This window comes from Pongo pygmaeus, chromosome 5 (genome assembly GCF_028885625.2).
Source record: "Pongo pygmaeus isolate AG05252 chromosome 5, NHGRI_mPonPyg2-v2.0_pri, whole genome shotgun sequence".
In the NCBI taxonomy this organism is placed as follows: Eukaryota; Metazoa; Chordata; class Mammalia; order Primates; family Hominidae; genus Pongo; species Pongo pygmaeus.
The window spans coordinates 13,848,350-13,875,308 of NC_072378.2; the positions used below are offsets into that span (position 1 = coordinate 13,848,350).

At 37.7% G+C, this 26,959-nt stretch overlaps 1 protein-coding gene across 9 annotated transcripts in view; it reads left to right on the forward strand.

Annotated features, from left to right (window-relative positions):
• Positions 1-5,858: 5,858 nt before the first annotated feature.
• The window catches only part of RNF182 (ring finger protein 182), a 56,537-nt gene continuing 35,436 nt past the window's right edge, over positions 5,859-26,959 (forward strand). For 6 of the 9 annotated variants that reach the window (XM_063665828.1, XM_063665831.1, XM_063665833.1 and 3 more), the window contains exon 1: positions 5,859-6,081. The gene's annotated coding sequence lies outside the window, so the exon portion shown is untranslated. Of the gene's footprint in view, positions 6,082-6,210; positions 6,562-8,000; positions 8,084-26,959 lie in introns of those variants that run through there. The other 3 variants (XM_063665829.1, XM_054492967.2, XM_054492964.2) reach the window with 2 other exon arrangements.

Here is a 26,959-nt window from a genome sequence, read left to right on the forward strand (position 1 = left end):
ACCTCATCCATGAAGAGCCTGTCTGGTCACAACGCCCTTGGCTTGCCTTTGATGGTGTAGACTTCTTCATTTATAATGTTCAAAAGATCTAGTCACAAAGAGGGCCTTTAAAATAGTTGTACTGTTATAATGATGTGTATCATATACAAGTTTCCTTTGATAACCCTTCTAGTCTCACTCCAATAGTATTGCAACATTAGTCTCAAAGAGCCTTTGATCAATGAGCTTTACTGAACGATCTAATTCTTTCCTGGAGAGAAGAACAGACCTCACCACCTTCATTTTATAGATGAGGAAACTAGAAACAAATAATTTCCATTCTGCTAAGAGCTAATTTGCAGCTGTGTCAGAGATCAATAAGTGAGTAAACAGATAATGAAATTTAAAACAGATACTATTGGAACTAGTTCACATTCTGACACATTTTTGCCACTGAGATGAGATAAGCTGTGAGTGTGGGCAAGGTGGGATGTGGAGGGGCCGTGAAAAGAGATGTCTCTACTTAATGATCCAAGAAAAGGAAATGATATCTTTACACTAACTCTCTGAATACAACATTTTTCAAGATAGCCAAAAGTTAATTTATTTAAAACAAAATTTACTTAAAATCAGATTAAAGTACATAAAAAGTTTACTTTCATCTGATCTTATCAATATCAAATTATACTTTCAGTTGAGATATTATGTTGGATCTCTCTGTAGAGAGCTCTTGGCAGAGAACTGCAATGTATTAGTTGCTTTCTTTTCTTTTGCTAAAATTCGATGACCTGCAGTTTCTTAACTCTGTGTTTCCATGCCGTTTTCCCCATTGTTAATAACACATATATATTTTTAAATGACCTATACAATAAACACAAAGGCATAAGAAATGATGAATGAGACAGTGCTTCTCAATCCCATTTACTTTTGGCTATATTTTCCAAGATTCTCAGAGGATACACTTCTTTAATCAGTGGCAACTACTGGTGTGCCAGATAGCTTGGTGGTTAAATGTATCACCACTATCAATTATTGACAAAGTTTTTCACAATACTTGGTTTAGTAGCAAGGATATTTCAAAATTTATCTTATCTTTGTGGAATAGGTTGAAGAGAGAAGATAGTCTCCTTCACTTCTATAAGCAATTATGGGACTGTTTGGCATTGATAAGAAAGCTGGGTGTCCTTTAATTTCTTTATTGCTAAAGCCAGTAGGGTAGACCACAGACTTTGTAAACCAAGGCATCATACACAGAACTAATTTCAAGTTGGGTAGAATTCTTGTCATTTGGCTGAATCTTTAATTTCTCGAAGAGACTCACTATGATTAAGGAATTGAGAAGGTTAATTGGGCACCCCTTGGAGCCTTTGAAAGAAATTTGACTTAAACTCCCCACTATGGACACAGGTTGTTGAATTCAAGGGATCAGCATAACTCCTTGGAACAAGGATGTTCAAACCACTTAGGAGCAGTGTATAAAAAAGTACATTTTCTCTACTTACAGGCATATCTTAGTCAATATTTGCCTTTTAGAGCAGATTTGTCCAGTGCCCTAAGGGGGGCTATTGAGAAGACAGGAAATTGTGAGTTCTGGGTTTCTGGCTTCTATAGACTCAGCTGAGATGTGTTTTTCTTTTTCAACCCTTCTGCATGGCTGGGGCTGGGTTTTTCCAGTCAAATTCAAAAGCTAGCCATGAAGAAAACTAATTTTAAGACATAAACAAGTATTTTAACATAAAATCTAAGACATAAACAAGTATTTTTAAATGTGTTTTGAATGTATTGGTATCACCTCATTAAACAATGTCAGAACATGGCCGGAAGGCAGGGGTTGAAGGAGCTGTTGCTTAATGAGATAGTAATGAGCAAACATTGAAGCTTGCATTTTCCTTCTGCTTGTTCCAAAATGCATGACTTAGTGGGATAAGATATTTGAGCTCCAGCTTTTAAATAATTTTGAGATATTTCTTAAGATAGTTGCTTTTCCTTTTAGTGTTTGATTGTGTCAAGAAGTAAAGGTTAAGAAATGTTATTTTCCCCTTTATTGAAGCTGTAGGGTGTAGTGGTTAGTAGACTAGTAATTCTGCTACTAAATAACTGTGTGACCTTGGACACAGTGTGCAATAAATGCCAGTTATGATTATGATGTATAATTGAGGAAAAAATAAGGATTTGGATAGACAAATTTCAAGTTAGGGAGTAGGAAAATTTTTATACAGATGCTTTAGTAGGGATGTATTATTTACTTTAAATATTAGAAATTTGACTACAATAAACTGACTTTAAACCACTTGATAACATTTGCTGCATTTTGTTAAACCTAAAAAATTTAATATTTATCAAAATGAAATTATTATAGGTGCTGATCTGGTTATTGAAATTCCTGGTTTATTTTACTAACTTAAATCGAAATATCTCTTTAATTTTGATAACTTTATAGTCAGTTCAAAGGTAAAGAGAATGAACTTTTGATGTCTCAGTTACAGTTCCAATCAGACCATTTAAAGGAAAATGAGAGATTTATCTCTATATATAGATGAAAGATTTATATATACATATATAGTCTAACTTGAATTGAAGGTTAGTAGAGTAAGTGAGAGAGCTGGCCAGGCATGGTGGCTCACGCCTGTAATCCCAGCACTTTGGGAGGCTGAGGTGGGCGGATCATGATGTCAGGAGATTGAGACCATCCTGGCTAACATGGTGAAATCCCATTTCTACTAAAAATACAAAAAATTAGCTGGGCATGGTGGTGGGTGCCTGTAGTCCCAGCTACTCGGGAGGCTGAGGCAGGAGAATGGCGTGAACTTGGGAGGAGGAGCTTGCAGTGAGTGGAGATTGTGCCACTGCACTCCAGCCTGGGCAACAGAGTGAGACTCCGTCTCAAAAAAAAAAAAAAAAAAAAAAAAGTGAAAGAACCAACAAAGTATAATAATAAAAGTAATAATAGTTAACATTTATTCAGCAATGTAGACAATCAGGCATCTAACTTTTACAACTCAAGGAGGTAAGTATTATTATAATCCCTATTTTATAGGTAAGGAAACTGAAGAACAGATGTATTAAATTGCTTGCTAAGGTCGTGTAGTTGATAAACAGAGTTGGGATTCAGGTCCAGGTAATCTGACTTTAGTGTCTGTGCTAAAATCTTTCTAAAATATAAAAGCATAAGCTAATGCTTGCATATAATAGTATTCTAATAAGTTGAAATTATTTAACAGAAATTGCCATACTGTGGCATCTTTATGAGTTGGGGAGCATTAATGAGGTAATTACATTTTAACTAAAGGTTAAGAAAAATAGCTAACTTTAGATTTCTTAATGATATTTTGCTATAAACACTAATTCTAAAACAGAGCTGTTCAAAATGTCACATATATAATTTAAAATTTTCTAATAATCATGTTAAAAAAGTGAAAAGGAACACATGTTAATGATTTTAATAACATATTTTATTTAACTCAATAAATTCAAAATATATTTTAACATGTAACCAAAATAAACATTATTAATAAGATATTATTTTTTAAAAGTTATTGTTCCAAGTCTTTGAAATCTGGTGTGTATTTTGCACTTACTGAACATTTCAATTCAGTAGCTAATTCATACGTGGCTAGCGGTTACTGAATTAGACTGTACAGCTCTAGATCTTTCTAGGAAAGCAAATTCATTATTTTAACCTCATTTCAAAAATGGTGAGAACAAGAAAGACTAGTCATGTATCCACACATTAATTTTTAAGCTTTCGTACCTTCATTTTCAGTTTAGCTAAACAGACTAAAAGCTGCCACTTAACCTATTCAAATGATATCCCCTGGTAAGTAAGGTGGCACATTTTAAGATAGTTTCCTGACAAGTCTTTTAATTTTCTCCAAGAGGCAGAATGGAAGCAGACCTTAAGATAAAGCTAAACCTCTTTTGGAAAAATGAATGTCTGGAAGAATGTCTCACAGAATAAGGCAAGACCAGATCACTAAGCAATTCTCTAAGTGGGGACACAACGTGGACTTTTCCAAGCCTTCAGCTGAGGGCAGGGATGGCCAAGTCAATGATCCCTCCCTGTTCCGTATTCAGTTTTTGATCAGGCAGTAATGTGCATGTAGGTCAACAATCATTTATTAAACCTTTTTGTTTTTGATTCTTCATTGATAAATTACTAATAAATGCTCATTTAAAAAAGCCAAACAAACCAAATATGTGTACTAAATTGTACATTGTAACAAGTAACTGTCCCTTCAATTTTTTTTGTAGTTAACAGGTTACCACTGGTAGCAATTAGGTAGGCATTCTTATAGACCTTTATGTTTTTGTTCTGTTTCTATATATCTAGTTTTCTTTGGACAGAATGGGATCATCCACTCATACGGTTCTGAGCCCCCCTTTTCCATTTAACAAGAAATCAATATCTATGAATTTTATATATTTTATTCTTATTAATCGATGCATAGTATTACATGGTATGAATGTGCCACATTATTTAACCATATCACTATTGATGGGCATATAAGTTGTTTCAAACATTTACTATTACAAAACTTCTGCAATGCATATCCTTTTATATCTATGATTACACATTTGTGTGTTTCTGTATGACAGATCTCTAGAATTGAGATAGCTGGGAGAAATGTATGTGCATTTTGAATTTTGGCAGGTATTGCCAAATGCTTAATGGCCTGCCAAAAAGACCTTGTCTTTTGACTTCATCTGGAATATTATTGACTTCATTCAGAATATTCCCATTACAAGAAAGTGGCCAGTCTCTCCGAGGAACAAACTGTTTTCTTTTTCCACCATGAAATAGATCTTATCTTTTCATTAGTTAATATATATGTACCTTCAAATGGCAATAACATTGTTCTGCTTTGTGACTTCTCAAGTAGTAAACCCAGAAAACATCAGCTACCGTGGATTTTATTATAAATCATTGACATTCCTTTGGTGATTCACAAATGCCAAAAAATAAATGTCATGTTCCCCAGGGTTTGAAGAAAGACACTGTAGCTTTTGGATTCAGCAACGGATCTTTCAAGAAAACAGTATGGAGGGATGACTCACTCTCCCCATGGAGGCTGCCCTCTAGTTCGTCCTTTAGAGGAAACATGACCAAGGGTCTGCTAGTACTTTTCTCTCCCTCTCTAAGAATTTCCTCAGGAGAGGAAAAAGTTAGCTTTCTTTTCTCTGCTCTTGAGTGCCATGGCCTGCAGTACGTGACCAGTCCTTGGCACAGAGTCACTCAGGGCTCATGGTAGATTCTTAGCAGTCACAGCCAGTAGCTGCGCAGTGTGGCAGCAGCTGAGATCCATACTGCAGCCTGAAAGTTGTGTTTCAGCTTATGAGGTTACAAGTGTATACAGTGTTTACATCATAGATAAAGGCCCCTTTCCCCTCTCTCCTACGGGAGCCCTCAACAAGACAGATACACGGGTTGCACGGAGTGGGACCAGATCCAGCAGAGGCAAAGCTTGCTAAAAGAGAGAGGAGGAGGAGGGGGAGACGGAGGAGGCGGCAAGGCGTCCCTTGGCAGCTCCGTGCATGCTGCGGCAGTTGCAACAGGAGAACCGAGTACCAGTTGCTCAACACTTTATCACTTTGCATTGCTCTTTCTCCTCCCTTAAATGAATTTCCATTTTCAGGGTACAGCTCCACAGAAGAAAGGTGTGGTGGTGGTGGTGGAGGGTGTCTCGGGGGGATGGGTGATGCGACGGGAGTTGGAATGTCCAGTGTGGGGAAGCAAAGGAGTGACTACTAGGATGCGAATACCACTTGGCCCTGGGCTCGCTCCGCTTTAGCCTTCCCCTCTCGCTGGGGAGAAACAGGCGGTTTGTGAGGGAGACTGAGAGAGGGGCGTGTTTGTGGTGGTGGCGGCCCATCGGGGGTCCTTGTCCCCTCCGAATACCCGGACTACTGAGGGGAAGGGCCGGGGGGGCCCCGGCGGTTGCCATGGTGACGCAGGGTCGGCGGCTCCGCGCCGTAGAGACAAAGCCGCCCGCCCGCCAGCCCGCTAGCTCCTTGCGCGAGCTCCTCCTCCACGGGAACCTCCCTCCCCTCCCAGGCGCCGCCGCAGCCGGAGCGGCTCCCGGGCCCTGAGCCGCCGCTGGCCAGGTAAGGCGAGCGCGCCCGCGGCCGGGGAGGGGTCGGCGGGACGCCGGGTGGGGTGGGGCCCGCCCGGCGCGCGGAGGGAGGGGTGCCCGCACCCGGCTGCGCCCGAGTCCCCGGGGGCGCGTCCCCACCGAGGAAACGGCCGGCGGCCGCCCCCGACGCCGCTGCAGCCGCCGGCGCCCCCGCGGCCTCCCCAGCGCCGGGGCAGCAGCCAGCCCCGCAGTCCTGGACGGCGCCGGGCCGCCCGAGCGCGCCGAGAAGAGGGGGCGGCAAACTTCGGGCCGAGCGGCGCCGGGGCCCGCGCGCGGAGTCTCCCTCCGGGCACCACGGGGGCCGCCGTCCTGGCACCAACTTGAGGGGCTGTGCGGCGGAGGGCGGCTCCGGAGCGCCCGCGCGGGCTGCACCTGCCCAGGGAGCTGCCCCTCTGTTGTTGTTGTTATTTTCCTTCTTGGCGTGCCATCGAGGCTTTTGGGGGGAAAAAAGGTATGAAAATATTTACGTTTGGACTTTCATGTTTCATGGCATTCTCTCTGAGGAGGGCATGGGAGGGTATCAAGAGGGACAAGCGAAAGATTTTTACAAATCTCTGAAAAGTGAGCCCATTTTTATGCCTGTGGCTGAAGCATTTTGAGGAGGCTTCTGAAGTTCGTTTGGATACTGAATCGAAAGACCTTTTTCTTTGGAAGGTGCAGTTGCACCTATAACTGGATGGTAAGGGTAGCCTGGCTTTCCCCGACTAGCAAGACCACAGTGTAGAGCAGTACCGATACTTTGTCGAGGAGATTCTTGGCACCGAGGTCATTGCTTTTGTTTCTAGAAGGTATTGTGTTCATGCTGTAAGGAACTGGAAAGTGCCTTGTGTTTTTATGTGTAGGGAGGCAATCCAAAGCACCTCTGGAGGCAGGTAGCTGGGCGGTGTTTGCATCGGTGTTTATGAGTGTGATGATGAGGAGCACGATGCAGTTTCCATTGGGGCACTGGATAGGTTATAGGTACCTTTCTCAGTGGCCCCAAGCCTTGCAATCATTTCGTGATAGTTTATTGCAGACGCGAAGCACAGATTTAAATTGTGACTGTGAAGACTTATTTTTTTGGTACTTAGACATCATCTTACATGTAGCAATATGAAAGAAAACAGATACATTTTCAGAAATACAGTTGATCAGAAGGAAATTGTATATATGTTAATAAGATTTGTTTTAAATCATATTTAAACAATATGAGATGTCATATTGATAACTGGAAAATAATCTAACATATAAAATTGTATATCCAACTTAGTAAAATAATGTATAAGTTGGAATAGGTCAGTTAAAGAACTGTATGGAATGCAAGAAATTATATTTTTGCTAGAGAGTAATTAATGAAAACAAACAGTACCACTGATCATTTTGAATTGCAGTTAAGTTGATTGGAATTCTGGATATTACAGCTACTTGAGGTGTCAGGCAAAGAGTGATTATTTAATATTCCTCTTCCCTCTTTTGGGATTTCAACACCTGTTAGCCTGCTGATTACTAGGTTTCTCAGTCTGTTCATATTTGCCAGCAACTTCAAGTAATGCCACTTCATTAGAAGATTGTATTGGAAACTAAAGGATTGAAGTTGCAATGAACAGTTTGCAGGTTATTTCACAATTGGGCTTGTTTTTAAACTGAATTTTACCTGTGGAAGATTCACAGATGCTCTGCTAAATACTCTTTCATGACGGTAATGAAATGGTACATTGATTAAAACAAAGTAGATCTGTTTTGAGAAGATAAACGGGAGAGAAAAATAAGTATTTTCTCACTTAAGCATGAACAGCAAATAGGATATTGAAACCTAGGCACATTATATAGACAGAGAATGTAGTTTTATGTTTTGTACTAAAAATAAATTATTTTTTTTGTGTTTTTTTTTTCCTAAGGGACCAAGAGAACAGCTTTATTCAGATATTTGTTAGCAAAACCAGTATTCAAGTTAAGGACTTGGTCCATGCTTTCAGCCAGATGAAACCCACACTGTGAGTTCTAGCCTAAACATTTATGTTGTGGCCCTTAATCTGAGTGCTGAAGAACGGAGATATCCATGGTGAATTTAACACAGTAAGGACTGGTGCTTTGCCTTTGCTGCTAGCTCACACAGGCACAACATTCAATATGGTTTGGCTTCTTCAAAGCTGCATCATTTTCTGCCAAAAAATAAAGTCGGTATACAGAAATCAACAATCATGTATTGCATGCACTGCTTGGTTGTAGTGGCTTATTTATAAGAGCTCTGAAGCATGAAATGAAGCTTGTGTCAGTGCAGTGGAAAACAATAATCTGGCATGTTTATATGTGTTACTAGTGTTCTGAGGTATGTGCATAACCAGATAATGAAAGAAAAAATACTATGATATCTGCAATATGTCCTTAGAAAATGCAAACAGAAACTGTGTTTTCTGTCCATGGTTTAGCCACCTGGTGGAAGCAGGCAACAGCGCTGCATATCCCCAGGTGTAAAATACTAGTCATCACTCTTGCTGATTCACAGGAGTAGGAGTCTTTTCCTGCATTTCTAGCTTACGGGTTTTAATTTTATGACATAAAATTGGCCCTAATTTTTGGTATAAGCTGTAAAATATGGCCTGATAATTGTCACCATAGATGTATTCTACCTGAAAGAATTCTGTAATTCAGTTTATGAAGCATATCCAAAGACAAAAAAAAAAAAAGCCACAAATGTTCCTGTTTAAGTTAGGATTAACATTATGTTTGTGCCATTGAAAGTCAGTTGTTTGTAACCATATAAGCCTGCATGGGCAGCCTAAAGCCACTGAAGCCTTTATTGGCTGTTTCTGGGTCAACATTCCCTTGCAATTTCTAGTTGCACTGTGATAACATGATTACTGGTTGGTAATTCAGCATCTAGTGCAATGTGTTGTAGCATTTATAAAAGCACATTTGTGAAGGATGGTAGTTTTTAAATGATTTCTTCATTACCAAAACACTTAGGTTTAGATTTGTGGCTGGGGAGAATAATGTGGCCCTGAGACCTCAAGACAAAATGCTGTAAATATAAGGTATTGTTAACTGACCTGCTGTGCACAGTGGGTATTGATCAGAACTACTGTGCTGAGAAAAGGCACAGGAGACACATGGTCATGGTGACAGGATGTGGTGTTTAGTGACATGGATTATTAATAGTGATTGATAGAAGCTGAAAAACTTTTGTGGACGTGTGTTTCATTTTTCATGTTTTCAATTAAAATGGAGATAAGATGTCTTAAGCTGTTTGGTAAGCCACAGGTGCTTGGGGAAAATGTATACTTTTATACAGTATTGTACATAATTTAAGTGATATAAACATAGTTCAAGATAAACGATTGTTTTCCTGATGTGCCAGTTGTTTGTAGCAGTTATATAGTATGGTTTTGGACGTCAGTCATCAAATGTTTATCAAATGCTTCCTTCTATATATTCTATGTTGCTTGATGAAAGTCAACCAACCTCTTATAGTTGGGGACTTACTTGTTTTTCAACTATTAGGGTTATTTATTTTATATGTAATTCTTAATGTATGATACCCAAATATTCTCCTTTGTTTTCAGCCTTCCTTTTTTCAAAAGTTACCAGTTAATTTTGTAATTTTTTTTAAAAAGTTTTATATTTCCAGAGCTTATTTTAAAAATGATTTGGTTAATTTGTAATTTGATCAGAAAACAGTGTGCATAAAAACACATTATAATCTTTATATTTCGCATTTTGAGTATTTATAGACATGGTATGTTGGATAGTAGAATCTGGGATCCTGTTAGGTGATTGCTTATTTCCATACATGTTTTGAACTTGATCCTTCCTTCTTTGTCTTATAATCGGTTGAAGTGAAAACCAAAGAACTAGGAGGCAGAGGCAGCAGTGAGTTAAAAGGTGTTAAAGAGATCAATACATACTGAGAGTCTGCTGGTGTAGTGGCCAAAGGTGGTGCAGGGGTGGGGCTGCAGTGGTGATGGTTGGGAGGGCAGGGTCAGGGAGTCTGGGGCAGGAAGCTGGGAGACAGTGATGGCTCTAATAATCTCTTTAACACTTTATGGTCCAGACTCGAAAGCAAATTACCTGAGGTCTTTACCTAGTGACTATTTCCAGAGGCTGGCCAGTCCTACATAAGAGATGCTGGTGCTTGGTCCTGGTCACTTGCCTCCATTTTTCCTCCCAATTAACTAAAACGTGACTCTCTTGAATTGTGGTTTAAGAGCACTTTAAACATTGTAAACCACAAATTAAGGCCCAATAATAAAATTTTTCCACATGAGAAATGTTATCTAATTGGTCAGGTACATGATTTAGATAATCAAGATGGCAATGGAACTATAAAATAAAACTGTGTGTTTGGCTAACATACTTGATGTATTTGAGTGAGAAGTTGTGTTTCTGATCAGTCTATTGTGAATCATCTTCCCTCTTCTATAGCTATAGTCATTCAAGGCAGACATGGTGTTTTACATAATTTGATCACCATGTGATGTGTCGGGCATAGTTATACTAAAGAATTGTTGTTTATTCAAACTCTTGAATTTTAAATATACAATAAAAGGTTTTTGTGTGGTCTTCTCTGGCCTTTTTTCTTCCTGTATATTGGTTTACTGAGAGCTTGTTTAGTCTGATTGCAGTTAATTTTGACTTCCAGCTCTTCTCTGTCAATCAAACCTTTATGAATTCTTCCCTATGGGCCAGACACTTTTCCAAGCACTTCAGAAATATCAACTCATTTAATCCTCACAGCAACCCTTTGAAGTAGGTACTATTATCCCTTTATTATGAGTGCGGAAACTGATATGATCACTCTCTGTTAGGTTAACCCAAAGGTACACAAAATATATCAGAATCCTGGCTTTATGTCAAGGAATGCAGCAAGCTTTATTTTCTATTTACTGATATCTACTAAGTGTAGAAATAATGACACTAATTATCATGCTTGGGCTTTCCTCCCCCATCTTATTTTTTCTTTTTTGCTAAAAAGAGACAAAACTTAAAGTCATAAAACAAGAAGCATTTCTTCATAGCATATTGTGACATGTACCAGTATTCTTTTCTGTACATAGAAACTAGGATAATTTATGAAAAAGATATTTTCCAAAGGTAGTTGTTCTTTCATTTATTATTTGTATTCACATATTAAAAGAATATAGTCAGCCTTCCATATCTGCAGGTTCCACATCTGCAGATTCTATCAATTAGGGATTGGAAATATTTGGAAAAAAATAACAATACGACGATAAAAAATAGTTCAAATAAACCCAGTCTAAGAACTATTTACATGGTATTTACATTGTATTAGGTATTATAAGCAATCTACAGATGATTTAAAGTACATGGCAGGATGTACATAGGTTATATGCAAATACTATACCATGTTATACCAGGGACTTGAGCATCCTCAGATTTTGGTATCCTTGGGGGTCCTGGAGCCAGCCCCCCTGCAGATATTGAGGGGTGACTACATATTTTCTGTGGTATTGGCCTTGCTATATACATGTAAATCTATCTTGGAAATGTTGATCCATTTGCATTGCCTCACGGGGTTATCCTCAATCTGGGCTCACCTGCTCTTTCCTAGGCTACCTCTTACATGTGCTAAGGACTAAGTGATACTCCCTTCTCACTCCCTCCCAGTAGAACTCTGTGCATGTCCCTCCTCTGAAATAACACATGTTCTTACTGTCTCCATAGAAGAATGATTAAGCATTTTAATTTCAGGAGCTTATTTAAGCTATGTGAAAAGTAGGACTAAATAAGAGACAGGTGTTCATAAAAGCAAGTGAGTAAACATAGTTCTGTAGGTTCTTTTAATCGTAAATATTGTAATAACTACCATTTATTAAGCATTTACTTGGTGCCAGGTACGCTATTAAGTATTCCACACAAGCTGTCTCTTTTGATTGTCACCATAATTCTTGTTTCCTCAGCTATAAAAGGCTAATAAGTAGCTTATCCAAGATTGTACAGAGTTGGTAGATTTAAAAACATGATTTCTGTGGATAAACCACAATCTGAATTTGACTGTGATTGCTTTGTTAATTACCAGCAGACAAAGAATGCCTTCCTGCTGCAGTGAAGATGCTTTTGGGATTATGTTACTTTGGAAAGAGTGGCAGTTGAGGACTGCCTGGTGGAGCAAATTCAGAGTGGCAGGTATGGCTGGCTGAGAAAGAGGATGTAGTTCTCAGGAGGTAGCCAAGAAAAAGATATCGTTGTTTACGATTATTGCTGCAGACCTCAGATGGGCTTTTGGAGTAGAAAGAGACAGAGAACCCCTATCCTCAAGTCTATTTTTGGAACAAAAACCAAAATTAAATGGAGTTATTTTCTGTCTCCTGAATTTGTGTTTTGTTTTATACTGTGTTCTGGATTGGAAATGAACAAGGACAAGGGCCACGTGAGTGATATAGGAAGAAATGAAATGAAAAGTAACTCAATAAATGTCATATCCCCCAGGCTAAATTCCCTCAGGGTCAGAGCAACATGCTTTTTGCTACAGTGGGAGATTTCCTTGTTTTAGGATGCTGAAGGTCTGGAGTGTGGTATCAGGGATGAAGTTAGAAATTTGGAGAGATGTTTTCATTTGGGTCATTCCCCTGCATGACATGGGGTTTTCCTGGAATTCCTGGTGCGTACTTTTCTTGATAACTCCTGGGGGGAAAAAAGGAATAAGAGACTCAGCATCTGAAGAGTATGGAATCAACCCGCTTTTATGATCTTCTAATTATATAGATCACTGTGACCTTTTTTTCTCTCTTTTTTTTTTTAATGTTCAAGGCCAATATGAGAAGCCAGACAGCCTGGATTTGAATACTGCCTCTGCCACCTTTTAGTGATACGCCCTTGAGGTAGCTGCTTAATCTCTCTGTGCCTTCATTTCATTACTGCAATGGACAGCATGCTTATGTCCCCTCCAAATTCATATGTTGAAATTCTAACTCCCAAGGTGATGGTATTAGGAGGTAGGGCCTTTGGGAGGTGATTAGGCCATGAGGGTGCAGCCCTCATAAATAGTATTAGTGCCTTATAAAAGAGACCCAGAGAGGTCATTGGCCCCTTCTGCCATGTGAGAACACAGTGAGAAGGCACCATCTGTGAACCAATAAGTGGTCTTTGACCAGATACCTAATCTGCCAGCACCTTAATCTTGGACTTCCCAGTTCCCAGAACAGTGATGAAGAAATTTCTGTTGTTTATAAGCCATTCAGCATATGGTATTTTGTTATACCAATCCGAACAGACTAAGACAATTACCTGTAAAGTGGAGACAATAATATTACTTCACTTGGTGATTGTGAGGATTAAATGAATTAACATTTCTAATGTACTTAATTATTAGTTATTAAGGGTAAGTTTTGTGTGGAGAAAGAGAAATTAATATTTAATTTATTTCAGGTAGAAACAAAAATCTAATTTTCTTTAGGCCTTTAAGTTCAACTTGCATATGTTAATACTCTGTTTATATATCTGGTAAACATGAGCAATCATCTTCACTTTTTCTTTGACTAAACTTTAATTCAGATTGAACAGATTTGATTTCTTAAATTGTCAGTCTCGTTTATGAACTTAGTTAAATTTCAAACCTTAAATATTTTAAATTGCATGTTACTTTAATGTATTTATTTTTCTATTTAGATAAACCATATGCTTATTGGGCAAATTTATGACTCAAGTAAGTAAAACCTTACCAAATACTTGGGTTAAGTTCCTTTGACTATTTTGTCACTTACAAATTAATATTGTATAGACATAGTCAAATACTCCTAAACATTTTGATCAAAATAAATCATATCTAAAATCTATTACACATTTTGAACTAGAATCACAAGGCTCATCTGTCAGTTTGATGTCAAATTCTTTTAAACATTAAAAACATGACAATTGTGCACAGGCTGTTCCAATATAAGACACATTTCTAAACTTTTCTAAGAAGTAATAATACAAGTCTGATTTTCCTCATCTCTATATTTAATTCTAAACTTTCTCTAGATTGGAGTGAGTTACCCACTAGAAGGAAGTTTATAATCTCAGATAAACTGAAGATGCCATTGTAGGTGAACTTTAGTTATCTTACCATCCCATATTGATTTGAAATTGCTATCTGAGCATTTTTAAATTAAAATATGGTTGCTTATTGATCACAGATTTAAGGCTTGAATGCTGCCTCTGGACAGCACACATTCTGGAGAATTCTTCCTATGACATAGCTGGACAGGCTTGGCCCTCCTGTGTAGTCATCATAACAATAGGAGACTCCAAACCCTTCTTTTCAGATAGTATTGGTTTTTTAATCCTTAGACCAGTGCTGTCCAATATGTACTTTTCAGTTACGGGTTATATTAAAAAGTAAGAATTGACCAGGTGCGTGGCTCACACCTGGAGGCCAAAGCAGGAAGATCACTTGAGGCCAGGAGTTCAAGACCAGCTTGGGCAACATAGTGAGATCCCACCTCTACAAAAAATGCAAAAATTAGCTGGGCACGGTGGTGTGTATGTGTAGTCCCAGCTGCTCCAAAGGCTGAGGTAGGATGAAGCAGGAGGATTGCTTGAGCTCAGAAGTTCAGGTTTCCATGAGCCACGATTATTCCACTGCATTCCAGTATGGAGTGAGACTGTGCCCCTTAAAAAAAAAGAAAAAGTAAAAAGTAATTATTTTTAGTAGTAGATTTTATTTAACCTAATATATCAAAATTACCATAATTTCAACATGTAATCAATATAAAAATTATTAATGAGATATTAAACATTTTCATTTTGCACAAACTATTTCGAATCTGGTATGCATTTTACACTTAGAGAACATCTCAATTTGGAGGATAAATTTTCAGCAGTTAAAGTGAGGCCGTGCATGGTGGCTTATGCCTGTAATCCCAGCGCTTTGGAAGGCTGAGGTGGACAGATCACCTGAGGTCGGGAGTTCGAGACCAACCTGGTCAACGTGGTGAAACCTGGTCTCCACTAAAAATACAAAAATTAGCTAGGCCTGGTGGCACACGCCTGTAGTCCCAGCTACTCGGGAAGCTGAGGCAGGAGAATCGCTTGAACCTGGGAGGCAGAGGTTGCAGTGAGCCAAGATTGCACCATTGCACTCCAGCCTGGGCAACAGGGGGAGACTCTGTCTCAAAAACAGGAAAAAAAAAAAAAAAAAAGGAAATGTGGTCTTACCAAAAAAGTAATGTTGTATTTGCAGGAAAAATATTTTTCATTGTTTCAGTTTCTAAATTTAAATTAATTGAAATTAAATACGATGTAGATTTCAGCTTGTTAGTTGCACCAGCCACATTTCAAGTGCTCAATAGCCAAATATGACTAGTGGCTGCCATGTTGAATAGTGTAGTCCTAGACTTGATTCAGAGTCACTCCTCACCCTGTCTCTTATTGTTATGGAGTCTCCTGTTGTTATGATGACTATACAGGAGGGCCAAGCCTGTCCGTCTATGTCAGCTTTAGGCCGTGCCCACCAGTGTTTGAGATATCTTCTTTCATTCTGTTGGATTCTTCATTTCCGTCCCTCACAGTTATGTTAGTCGTTTTAATGACATCTGCTTGGTTTGAAAGGCATTTTAATGTAATTTCATTAGATCCAAATATTCTATACTTTCGCCTGTTTTTCTGAGTGACTTCTCCAACAATTTTTTTTGATTTGTTTACAACAGTTGTAGTAGTTCCAAAGGTGGTGCAGTGGGGTAAGCTTATGCCATCTCTGTTTCGTCATAGGTAGTTTGCCATTTAGATAGGATTATGAAGACTGAACTGTGATCTACGCATGAGCTCTTAATGCTGGCTGGCAACCCCAGTCCTTTTTTCTAGTCCGTTCATTATTCTGTCCTGGACAAACATCCAAATAAATCAACAAGAATATTAGCAGAGATAAATAAAATTGAGACAATTAAAATAATGCAAATGAGTGGATGAGTACCTTAGATTAAAGGGTAAGGTAACATTTAAATAGGGATTTGAGTGACAAGAGAAGATTTGATCAAGAGCAGAGCGTTTCAGACGGAATCAGTGCAAAGGCCCTGAGGCAGAGAGAGAAGGCAGGAGAGTCATATGAAATGAGGTTAGAAAGAAAAGGGGTGGCCAGATTGCTCCAGACTTTGTTATTCAGGGCAAGGACTTGGGTTTTATTCTATGTGGAATAGGAAGCCATTCTAGGAGTTTTTGTAGAGATGGTCTGGGAAAGATGGGAATAATTTGGTTAAAATTCTAGAAATATTCTTCCATGTAGAGAATGGATCTATGTGGAAGATGCAAGGGGACAAAATCGGTACCAGGGAGACTTGTCAGGAGCCAATTTCAATAGTCCAGGTGAGAGATGGTGTATTTACCACAATTTTAATTTTACACTTATTTATGTGATAGATTGATACCATCCTCACTAGACTGTAAGCTCCAACAGGGCAGAAACAATGTCTTTTTTTTTTTTTTTTTTTTTTTGCCTAAAGTTGTAATCCCTGTGTTGTATTCCCAGATGTAGTCCCCGTATGTTGTCTTAACTGTCAATTCAGCATTTTCCATATTTCACACACAGAAGGTATGTGTGTGTATCATGACCAAATAAATTATTGTAGCTAGCAGGAAAGTATTCCTAAAGCAGAATATCAAGGCCTTTATTCATATATGCAGATTAGAGTTGGAAGTCCTTCACTCTGATTCTGACAGTGGAATGACTTACAAGCCACGTATTAATAAGTAGAAGATATTTTCACAGGAAATCAGAACATTTGATGATCCAAAAAGATAGCACATTAGTTATAACCATATGTCACTGAAACTGTTGAAATTGTTATGATCTCTTAATCATGATAATGTATGGATAGAAAAGTTACTCAGCAATGTATCTTACATCGAATACATACAAAAGATGTTTAAAAATAAGACATCTTACTATGATTCATTTGAGATAGACATCACTTATTATAATGGGGCATTAGAAATGGGCTATGCTATTGATACAGTTTTGGTGAGTGTATTAGTCCATTCTCACATTGCTATAAGGAACTACTTGAGAGTGGGTAATTTATGAAGGAAAGAGATTTAATTGACTCACAGTTCTGCAGGCTGTACAGGAAGCATGGTTGGGGAGGCCTCAGGAAACTTAACAGTCATGGCACAAGGCCAAGGGAAAGGAGGCACATCTTACATGGCCAGAGCAAGAAGGAGGAAGAGAGATGGGAGAGGTGCCACACACTTTCAAAGAACCAGATCTCCTGAGAATTCTGTCACGAGACAGCACTATGGGGATTGTGCTAAACCATTAGAAACCGCCCCTTGATCTAATCATCTACCACCAGGCCCCGCCTCCAACATTGGGAATTACAATTCAACATGAGATTTGGGTGGGGACACAGAGCCAAACATATCAGTAAGGAACTAGCATCACAAAAAATTTAATGTTTTCCCTTTCCCTATCTTTATAGACAATGACGGAAGAGTTAGAAATCCTTAAAGAGCTTTATGTCAACAATTGAACACATAATTAGGAGAAGCTTAAAGCATTTTAGAACTCAGGATGATATCTCTATTGAGATTCAGTTATTCTTTGGTCTGCAGTAAATTTACATGGTCGTGGTTGATTGGTCTATAAATATAAATTTTTCTTTCACAGACAGTTTAAAAAGGGAACATTTAGACAGCTCTTGTAAAAATCTCACATTGTAGAGTGGGAAATTTCTTAAGTAACACTGTGCTAGGCACTGATGACTCAAAGATGAACAAATCAGGTATAGCCCTACCCTTCTGAGGCTAACAGAAGAAATTACAGATAAGTGTCTGGTCATTACACGAGTGTGTGCCACGATGGCGCATATGTATGATGCCTGTGGAGTCTGTAGGAGAGGCATCCAAGCAAGATTTGGGATTTGGGAATAATTGATGTCTATACTGGATGAAGGATGTCCCAGGAAAGTAGGCAAATATGGGACAGTTTGGGGTGGTAAGAGTGGGTAAAAGAGCTATAAAGAGGGAACTGGGCATCATAAAAGCTTAGAATCTATTTGAAATAATGTGGCTTCTTTTGGAGAGTAAAAAGAATTGGGGAGGGGGTTGAGTGAGGTCGAGGAAGAGAAAGGAGTAAGAGATGTGGCTGGTGAGGTAGACAGAGGCCAGATTAGGAAGACATTAAACTATTTTAAGCAGGAGAGTAAATGATCAGATTTGAGTTTTAGAAAGTCTCTCATGGTGTTGCATGTAGACTTTTCACAATCACAACATTACCTGTTCTGTGTTGTATGTATCTTGTATAGACGTAGGAAGCATTACTTTTATTTTTAAATACACTTGTTATTGAAGGTTAACATACATATAGAAAAGTGCAAGAATCATAAGGATATATAGCTTTTATGCATTTTAAAGTGAGTCCCCTGGTTAACTACTACTCACATCAAAAAATAGATTACTATTACCCCCAAATCCTTCCTTTGCCTTTTTCAGTTATTACCTGCCCCCAAAGGTGACCCATAGTCTGAATTCTAACACTGTTCATTAGTTTTGCCCATGTTAGATCTTTATACAAATGGAATCAGGCAGTGTGTACTTTATGTGTGTGTATATGATAGCTTTCACCCACTATTTGTTTGGGATATTCATCCTTGCTGCTGGATGTAGTAATAGTTTATTTTTTGTCTCTCTCATTTTGGTGTAGTATTTCATTGTTGCCTATAGCACAATTTTTAAAATCATTTACTGTTCATAGACATTTGGGTTGTTCCCGTTTTCACCTATTACAAATAGTGCTGCTATAAACATTCTTATACATGTGTATGTGAGCATTCTGTTGTGCATCTGTGTAGAAGTAGAAAGGTCATGGGTTATATGTATGATTTAGCTGTGATACTGCTATCAAACATTTGCCAAGCAGTTGTCCAGGTGGTTATATCGGTGACATTCTCAACATCAGTGTATGAAAGTTCTAGTTGTTTCTCATTCTTGCTCATAGTTGGTATTGCCAGTCATAGTGGCAGATGAAAAATGATATCTCCTTGTAGTTTTTATTTGTACTTTCCTAATAAGTGATATTGAGCATTTTTTCATGTTTTCTTAGCCATTTGGATAGCCTCTTCCATGAAATGCCAGTTCAAATATTTTTGTCCATTAAAAAAGATGATCTTTTTCTTTCTTTCTTTCTTTCTTTATTATTATTATACTTTAGGTTTTAGGGTACATGTGCGCAATGTGTAGGTTAGTTACATATGTATACATATGCCATGCTGGTGCGCTGCACCCACTAACTCGTCATCTAGCATTAGGTATATTTCCCAATGCTATCTCTCCCCCCAAGATTATCTTTTTCTTACTGATTTTTTTTTTTTTTTTTTTTTTTTTGGAGACAGAGTTTCTCTCTGTCGCCCAGGCTGGAGTGCAGTCGCCACTCACTGCAAGCTCCACCTACCGGGTTCACGCCATTCTCCTGCCTCAACCTCCCACGTAACTGGGACTACAGGCACCCGCCACCACGCCCAGCTAATTTTTTGTATTTTTTTTTTTTTTTTTTAGTAGAGGCGGGGTTTCACCATGATAGCCAGGATGGTATTGATCTCCTGACCTCGTAATCTGCCCACCTCAGCCTCCCAAAGTGCTGGGATTACAGGTGTGAGCCACCGCACCCGGCCTTTTTCTTATTGATTTTTGTGGAGTTCTTTATATTTTCTAGATAGAAGTCCTTTGTGCGATGTATGTGTTACAGAATTCTTCCACACTATAGCTTGCTTTTAACTCTTATAATTTTTCAATGAAAAGTGTTTAATTTTAATGAACTCATTTATACATCTTCTTTTAATGTTAGTGCTTTTTGTGTCTTCTTTAAGAATTTTTTGCCTGCTCCAATATCATGAAGATATTCTCCTATGCTACCAAGAAGTTTTATTGTTTTACTTTTCACATTTAGATCTATAACCCCTTTGAATTGATTTTTGTGTAGGGTGTGAGGTAAGGGTCAAAATGATTTTTGTCTATGTAAATATCCTGTTGACCCAGCATTATTTATTGAAAAGATTATCTCTTCTCCATTAAATTGCAGTGGCATTCTTTTCATAAAAATAAGTAATCATATGCTTGTGAATCTCTGTCTGGATTCTGTATTTTGTCCTTATGATGTATTTGTCTAATAAAGTGTCTTACGTAATCCCAGCACTTTGGGAGGCCGAGGTGGGTGGATCACCTGAGGTCAGGAGTTTGAGACCAGCCTGGCCAACATGGTGAAACCCCGTCTCTACTAAAAATACAAAAATTAGCCAGATGTGATGGTTCACGCCTGTAATCCCAGCCGCTTGGGTGGCTGAGGCATGTGAATTGCTTGAACCCAGGAGGCAGAGGTTGTAGCGAGCCAAGATTGCACCACTGCACTCCAGCCTAGGCAACAAGAGCAAGACTCTGTCTCAAAAAAACAAAAACAAAAAGTGTTTTACATTGATGTAATCTTGATATCAGGTAGTATAAGTTCTTCAGTTTTGTTTTTTGTCTTGATTTTCTTTTAGCCCATTTTTAGTGTTTGGCATTTACATACAAATTTTAGGATCATCCTGTCAGTTTCCACAAACAACCTGATAGATTTTGATTGGAATTGCATTGACTGTGTAGATCAATTTGGGAGAGTTGACATTTTTATAATATTGAGTCTTCTAATCAATGAACACAATATCGCTCTCCATTTAATTATGTTGTCTTTAATTTCTCTAAGTAATGTTTTGAAGTTCTCTCTGTAGTATTCTTGTGCTTCTTTCATTAGATTTGTTCTTTTTGTTGTTATTGCAAATGCCATCTTTTCACCTTGTAATTTTTTGTTTCTTGTGTATATAAATACATTTTTTTTTTTTTTATTTTGTATTTTTTTTTATTTTTTTATTTTTATTTTTTGAGACAGAGTCTCACTCTGTTGCCCAGGCTGGAGTGCAGTGGCGCGATCTGGGCTCACTACAAGCTCTGCCTCTCGGGTTCATGCCATTCTCCTGCCTCAGCCTCCTGAGTAGCTGGGACTACAGGCGCCTGCCACCATGCCTGGCTAATTTTTTGTATTTTTAGTAGAGATGGAGTTTCACCTTGTTAGCCAGGATGATCTTGATCTCCTGACCTCCTGATGCACCCGCCTCGGCCTCCCAAAGTGCTGGGATTACAGGCGTGAGCCACTGTGCCCGGGCATAAATACATTTTTGTATCTTGACCTTGATTCTAGGGATTTTGCTGCATTCACTTCTTAATCTTAATAACTTATTTGTAGAATGATTTGGATTTTCTGTGTACATCACTGTATGTGATGGATAAAGAGCTTTTTTCTTTCTTGCCTGATTCTTGTATCTTACACTTTTTTTATTGCCTCATTGCTCTATCTAGGACCTCAATTATAATTTTGAATAGAAATGGTGATAGCATGTACTTTGTCTTATTCCCAATTTCAGGGGGAAAGCATGCAATATTTAAAATATGGCTCTTGCTTACAAGTGTTGTTGAAACCTTTTTATCAATTAAGAAGATCTCTTATTTCTAATTAATGGATATTCTAATCATGAACATGTGTTGAGTTTTAGCAAATGATTTTCCGCATTTATCGAGATGATCATATGATTTGTTTCTCTTTTATTTTGTCAATATGGTAATCACATTTAAAAAAAATATTAGAACAGTTTTGCGTTTCTATCATAAATCCAACTGATGTGCTATTATTTTAGTGTTTTGTTAGACTCAATTTGGTGATATTTTGTTTGAGAATTTGTCTGTGTTTAGGAGAGAGATTGGTGTAAGTAACTGAATAGTGCCTCCGTTTTCATTCTTGATATTTACAATCTGTGCCTTTTTTCCCCCCTTGATCAGTCTTGCCTGGAGTTTATCAAATTTATTATTTTATCAGTGAACTTATTTTGACTTTTTTTTGCTATTGTATGCTTATTTTCTAATTTATTAATTTCTGTTCATAGTTTGTTCTTTCCTAATATTTTTGGCTTTAGGTTTTCTGTTTTTTCTAACTTTGTGAAAATGATACTTAGATTATTGATTTTCAACTTTTCTAACATATGCATTCAAAGCTCTGCATTTTCCTTAAGCATGGCTTTAATAGTATCCTCTTAAATTCTGTCACATTTTTTCTGCTCAAAATATTTAAAAATATTCGTGTGTTTTTTCTTTGACCATAAGTTATTAGACATTTATTGCTTAATTTCCAATGGTTTAGGATATTCTAAAAATCTTTCTGTTGATTTCTAGCTTAATCCAGCTATTGTCAAAGAACATGCTATTAACATTTTAGTCTTTTGATATTTTTGAGACTATTCTTATGGCCTGGATGTGATCATTTTTGCTGAGTGATAGACATGCACTTGAATAGACTATACAATATAATCTGTAGTTGTAATTGCAGAATTTGGTGCACATAGATTGGGTCAAATCCATTAATTGTATTAATCAAAGTTTCTATGTACAATTTTTCAGTCTGCTTATTCTGTCAGTCATTGGGAAGGATAAGCAAAATCTCTCACTGAGATGATGAATTTTTCTACTTTTCATTCTGTCAGTTTTTAAATATATATTTTGAGGATATGTTATTGGGTATATACAAACTTATAATTGTTATAATTCCTTGGTGTATTGGACCCCTTTCCTCTCTGTAGCTCTCATAATGGTTCTTGACTTACTGTCTACAGGTCTTATAGTAGTATATACCAACTCTCCTTTGTTAGTTGGTTAGTGTTTGCATAGTATATCTTCTTATATACTTTAAATTTCCTGACTCTATTTTTAGTTGTTTCTTTTATAAGCCGCATATAGCTGGCTTTTGTTTACTTATCTCACCTGACAGTCTTTGGAGCAGCTAATAGTTCATTTACATGTAAAGTTCTTGATAATATAATTGGGTTTAAACTTCCCATTGTACTATTTGTTTTCTAACTGTTGTATCTGTTCTTTGTTCTTCTTCTTTCTTGCCTTTAAAAAAATTAATAAAGCAATTTTAATTCAGTTTTCTTCTCTCTTTTCTTGTTATACATTGTGTTTTTCTCTTTCGGCTGTTATCCTAGAGATTATAGCATCTATTTTTCACTTATGAATATACTTTAAATTAGTATTTTAATCCTTCTGTGATGATGTAGTGTTATTAGGATACTTTGACTCTATAAACCCCTTGCTCTTTTTGGAATGGTTGTATCATTTTAATTCCACACATAAATAAAATGATACATTATTATTGCTGTTTTATACAGTTAGTATTTATCTATATTTATCATTTATTTTCATTCCTTCATGTGAGTCTGTGTTTCCCTTAGGGATTATTTTCTTTCTGCTGGAAGAACTCCCTTTAGTATTTCTTTCTGTTTTTACTTGTTTGAAGCTATTTTGTCTTAATTTTTGAAGCATATTTTTGCTGCATGTAGAATTCTAGGTTGTCAGTTTCTTTCAGTACTTTAAAGATGTAATTTCACTGTCCTCTGTTTTCCATTGTTTTTGTTGAGAAATCGGCTGTCAGTCTCACTTTGGTCCTTTAGAGGTGATGTGCCTTTTTCCTCTGTGTGTTAAACATTTTTCTTTGTCTTTGGTATTGAAGCGTTCTATTATGATATGTTGAGACACTTTTTCTTTACTGTCTGTCTTGCTTGGGGATCACAGAGGTTCTTGAATCAGTTTTAGAATATTCTTTAATTAAAAAAAATTTTTTTTGAGACAAAATCTTGCTCTGTGGCCCAGGCTGGAGTGAAGTGGTGTGATCTCAGCTCACTGCAACCTCTGCCTCCTGGGCTTAGGTGATCCTCCTGCCTCAGCCTTCTGAGTAGCTGGGACTGACTACGTGTGCCACCACACCTGGCTAATTTTTGTGTTTTCAGTAGAGATAAGGTTTTACCGTTTTGGCCAGGCTGATCTCAAACTCCTGTTGTCGACTGATCTACTTGCCTCAGCCTGCCAGAGTGCTGGGATTACAGGTGTGAGCCACCACCCCTGGCCAGTTTTAGAATATTCTCAGCAGCTGTCTCATCAAATAGTATTTCTTCTGGTCTGATCACTTTCCTCCCCTCCTAGAAGTACAATTTTATATCCTTTAGACTCTTTCACCCTGTTCTATTTGACTCCTAAACTCTTTTTCCTATTTTCCATTGTATTTTTTCCTCTTTAGTTTGGAAATTTTCTAATGACCTATGTTTCAATTCACTAATGTTCTCATCTTCTGTTCAGTTCTTATTTTTATTTTATTTTGTTAGGGCTTTATGGAAGTATAACTTATATGCCATAAAATTCACCCATTGTAGGTGTAGCATTCAATGATGTTAGTTAAATTCACAGAGTTCTGTAACCAGAGAAGGAAAATCTTACCTTATTCTTTGTCTTTTCTGAAATTCTTATTTGGTAGATTAGTAGATAGAAACAGCCCTGATAGAGCTATAGTTATTTAATAACATTCAGGGAATACTAATGGCTACCTTATCTAAATGGTGAAAGTAGTTTCTAAATTATAAAGTACTATTAATATATACTTTTACTCATCCAAATAAAAAATATTTAATAACATATATATCAAAACCCTTGGTAAAAATAAAATGCTATACAATGTAAGGTGTTATTACCATGTGCATAGAGGTGGTTCCTGCTTGTTTTTTTTTTTTCTTTTTGTAGAAATAGGGTCTCACCATGTTGTCCAAGTTGTTCTTGAACTGCTGGGCTCAAGTGATCCTCCTGCCTCAGCCTTCCAAAGTGATAGGATTAGAGGCGTGAGCCACTGTGCCTGGCTGAAGTCCATGGTTTTTTGATGGAGATGTAAAAATGGACTTTTTTTTTTTAACAGTAAATCACGTATGCTACTGGGTAAGTGAATTTTGAAATGCTGGTTACAACTTTGTACCATTGGTACTTATCTTACTGCCTTGGAACTGCTATATTTTGCATACATGCCTGTCCCCCTCTGTGAATTACAAATTTTTTGAGGAAGGTGACAATGTCTTGCTCATTGTTAGTATCATTGTATGGCACCTAGAACATGGGAAGTATTCAACAAATGTTTGCTAAGTGAATAATGTTAAAGTTTTGCAGCCGACACTTTTAAAAATGATAAGACATATTTTATTCAGTACTACTTCAGTAGGGGAGAGACCTGAGTGTTACCAGAGCTTAACTGAACTGAACAAAAGACAGGAGCCCTTTTAAATGCTGGGATGTACTAAACAAAAGGTACTAAAAGACATTAAGGGTGATTTGTATGTGTAGTTAGGCAGTGTGGGTTTGTTAATTGGTGTTTATCTGGAGGAGAAACAAACTTCTTGTATCTTTAGGACAGGAAATATAGTTGTGCAAATTGGTTCTTGTGTCTTTAGGACAGGAAATATAGCTTTGCAATTTGGGACAAGATGCCCACCAGTTAGGCTCTTACCCTCCTACAAGAAGAACTGGGCAACAGGAGAGGTATCTCTCTGGATGTTTACGTTTCAAAGAGGTGGCTCCCAGTTCCTTGAGGAGCTGTTTCTGGGTGGTAGAAGATTTACATCTCAAAGGTACAAGGAAAAGATTTACAGTTGCAAGCTTTCAGGAGTAAACGCTCTAGAAAAGGAAGGTCACGGACCTATTATCAGGTGTTGGCTAGAAAGAACAGTAAGTTATTTTGGCTTAAGAAATAATTTGAGAAAGCTGTGAGCTTTCTCAGGTAGGCATGTTAAGGAGGTGGTGTTGTCATCCTAGGGACATGGCCTTGAGCTGATAGAACCTGAGCTAGTGTTTGTTCAAATGTCTTAGTGTGGAGGGTTGATGAAATGGGTTGTGCTGAAAGTTGCAGTTTGTATAGGTCAAAGTGGAGGCCTAGTTGAAAAGAGGACTCAGAGGAGCCTGACTAGAGTTCGGTCAAGGAGAGGGTCTTTGTCAATAATGCAGGGCAAGGAAAGGTAATTTATGCATGGAAATTCAGGATGAAACCAGAAGTGGGGTGGAAATCAGGCATACCTATCAGAATTTAATGTCCAGCACTGGCTGAGAAAAAACTAATGTTTAGTTAACCAGGTGTGCTATGTCTGTTATTCTTACTTAATCCTTTCAATACAGCTGTGAGGTCAGTACTGTGTCTATGTTACAATCAAGAGACAGAAGCACAGATATTTTAAATAACATGTTCAGGGTCATATAGTTAGTGATCAGTGGAGTTGGGTTTCCAACCCAGATTTTTTTGATTTCAAATGACTCTGATCATCAGTATGTATTTTAACATTGTTATATAGCAATTTGCTTTCCTCAGAAGTGATTTACATTAATAACAGTTAAGATTGCTAAGCTGCTTACTAAGTGCCTGATCCTAAGAAGAACATTTAGCAGGGCTTAATAAACATTGAGGAGTGAGAACATAAGAGTGTTACTAGAGATTTGCTTTCTTAGGGTGGAAATGCCCTCAGTTGTCACTTGAATTCCTGCTAACACCCCAATACATGTGGAAAGGTTGCTCTTAATTACAGAGCTGTTATGTTGGAGCTGGAAGGTCTTCAGCCATCAAGCCGAGAATCTTAATTTCTCAGATGAAAAAGCCATGACCCAGAAAGTTTGAGTGATTTACTCAAGATCTCAGAGTCTGTGCATTAGAGAGAGCTGGGCTTGATTTAGCCAAAAATTATTGTAGCCCACTTTGGGGATTTACCCTCAGATGTTGTCATCACAAAATGTATGTATCAAATGTGAAACTGCCACTTCGTTGCCAGGGCATTCTTTTAGCAAATAACCTTAAACGTTGGCATTGCCCTTATGAGGAGATGATGGTACTTCAGCAATGCCCCTCAGAGCCCATTTAGATGATTTTGCAGAGCTTTCTGTTTTAAACACTTCTGTCTGAAGTTTTTAGTGTGATGCTATAGGTTAGGCAAAAATATAGTAACAGCAACATGACAACAACAACAAAACAACCAACATGGATAAACAAATGAACCTTAAAAAAA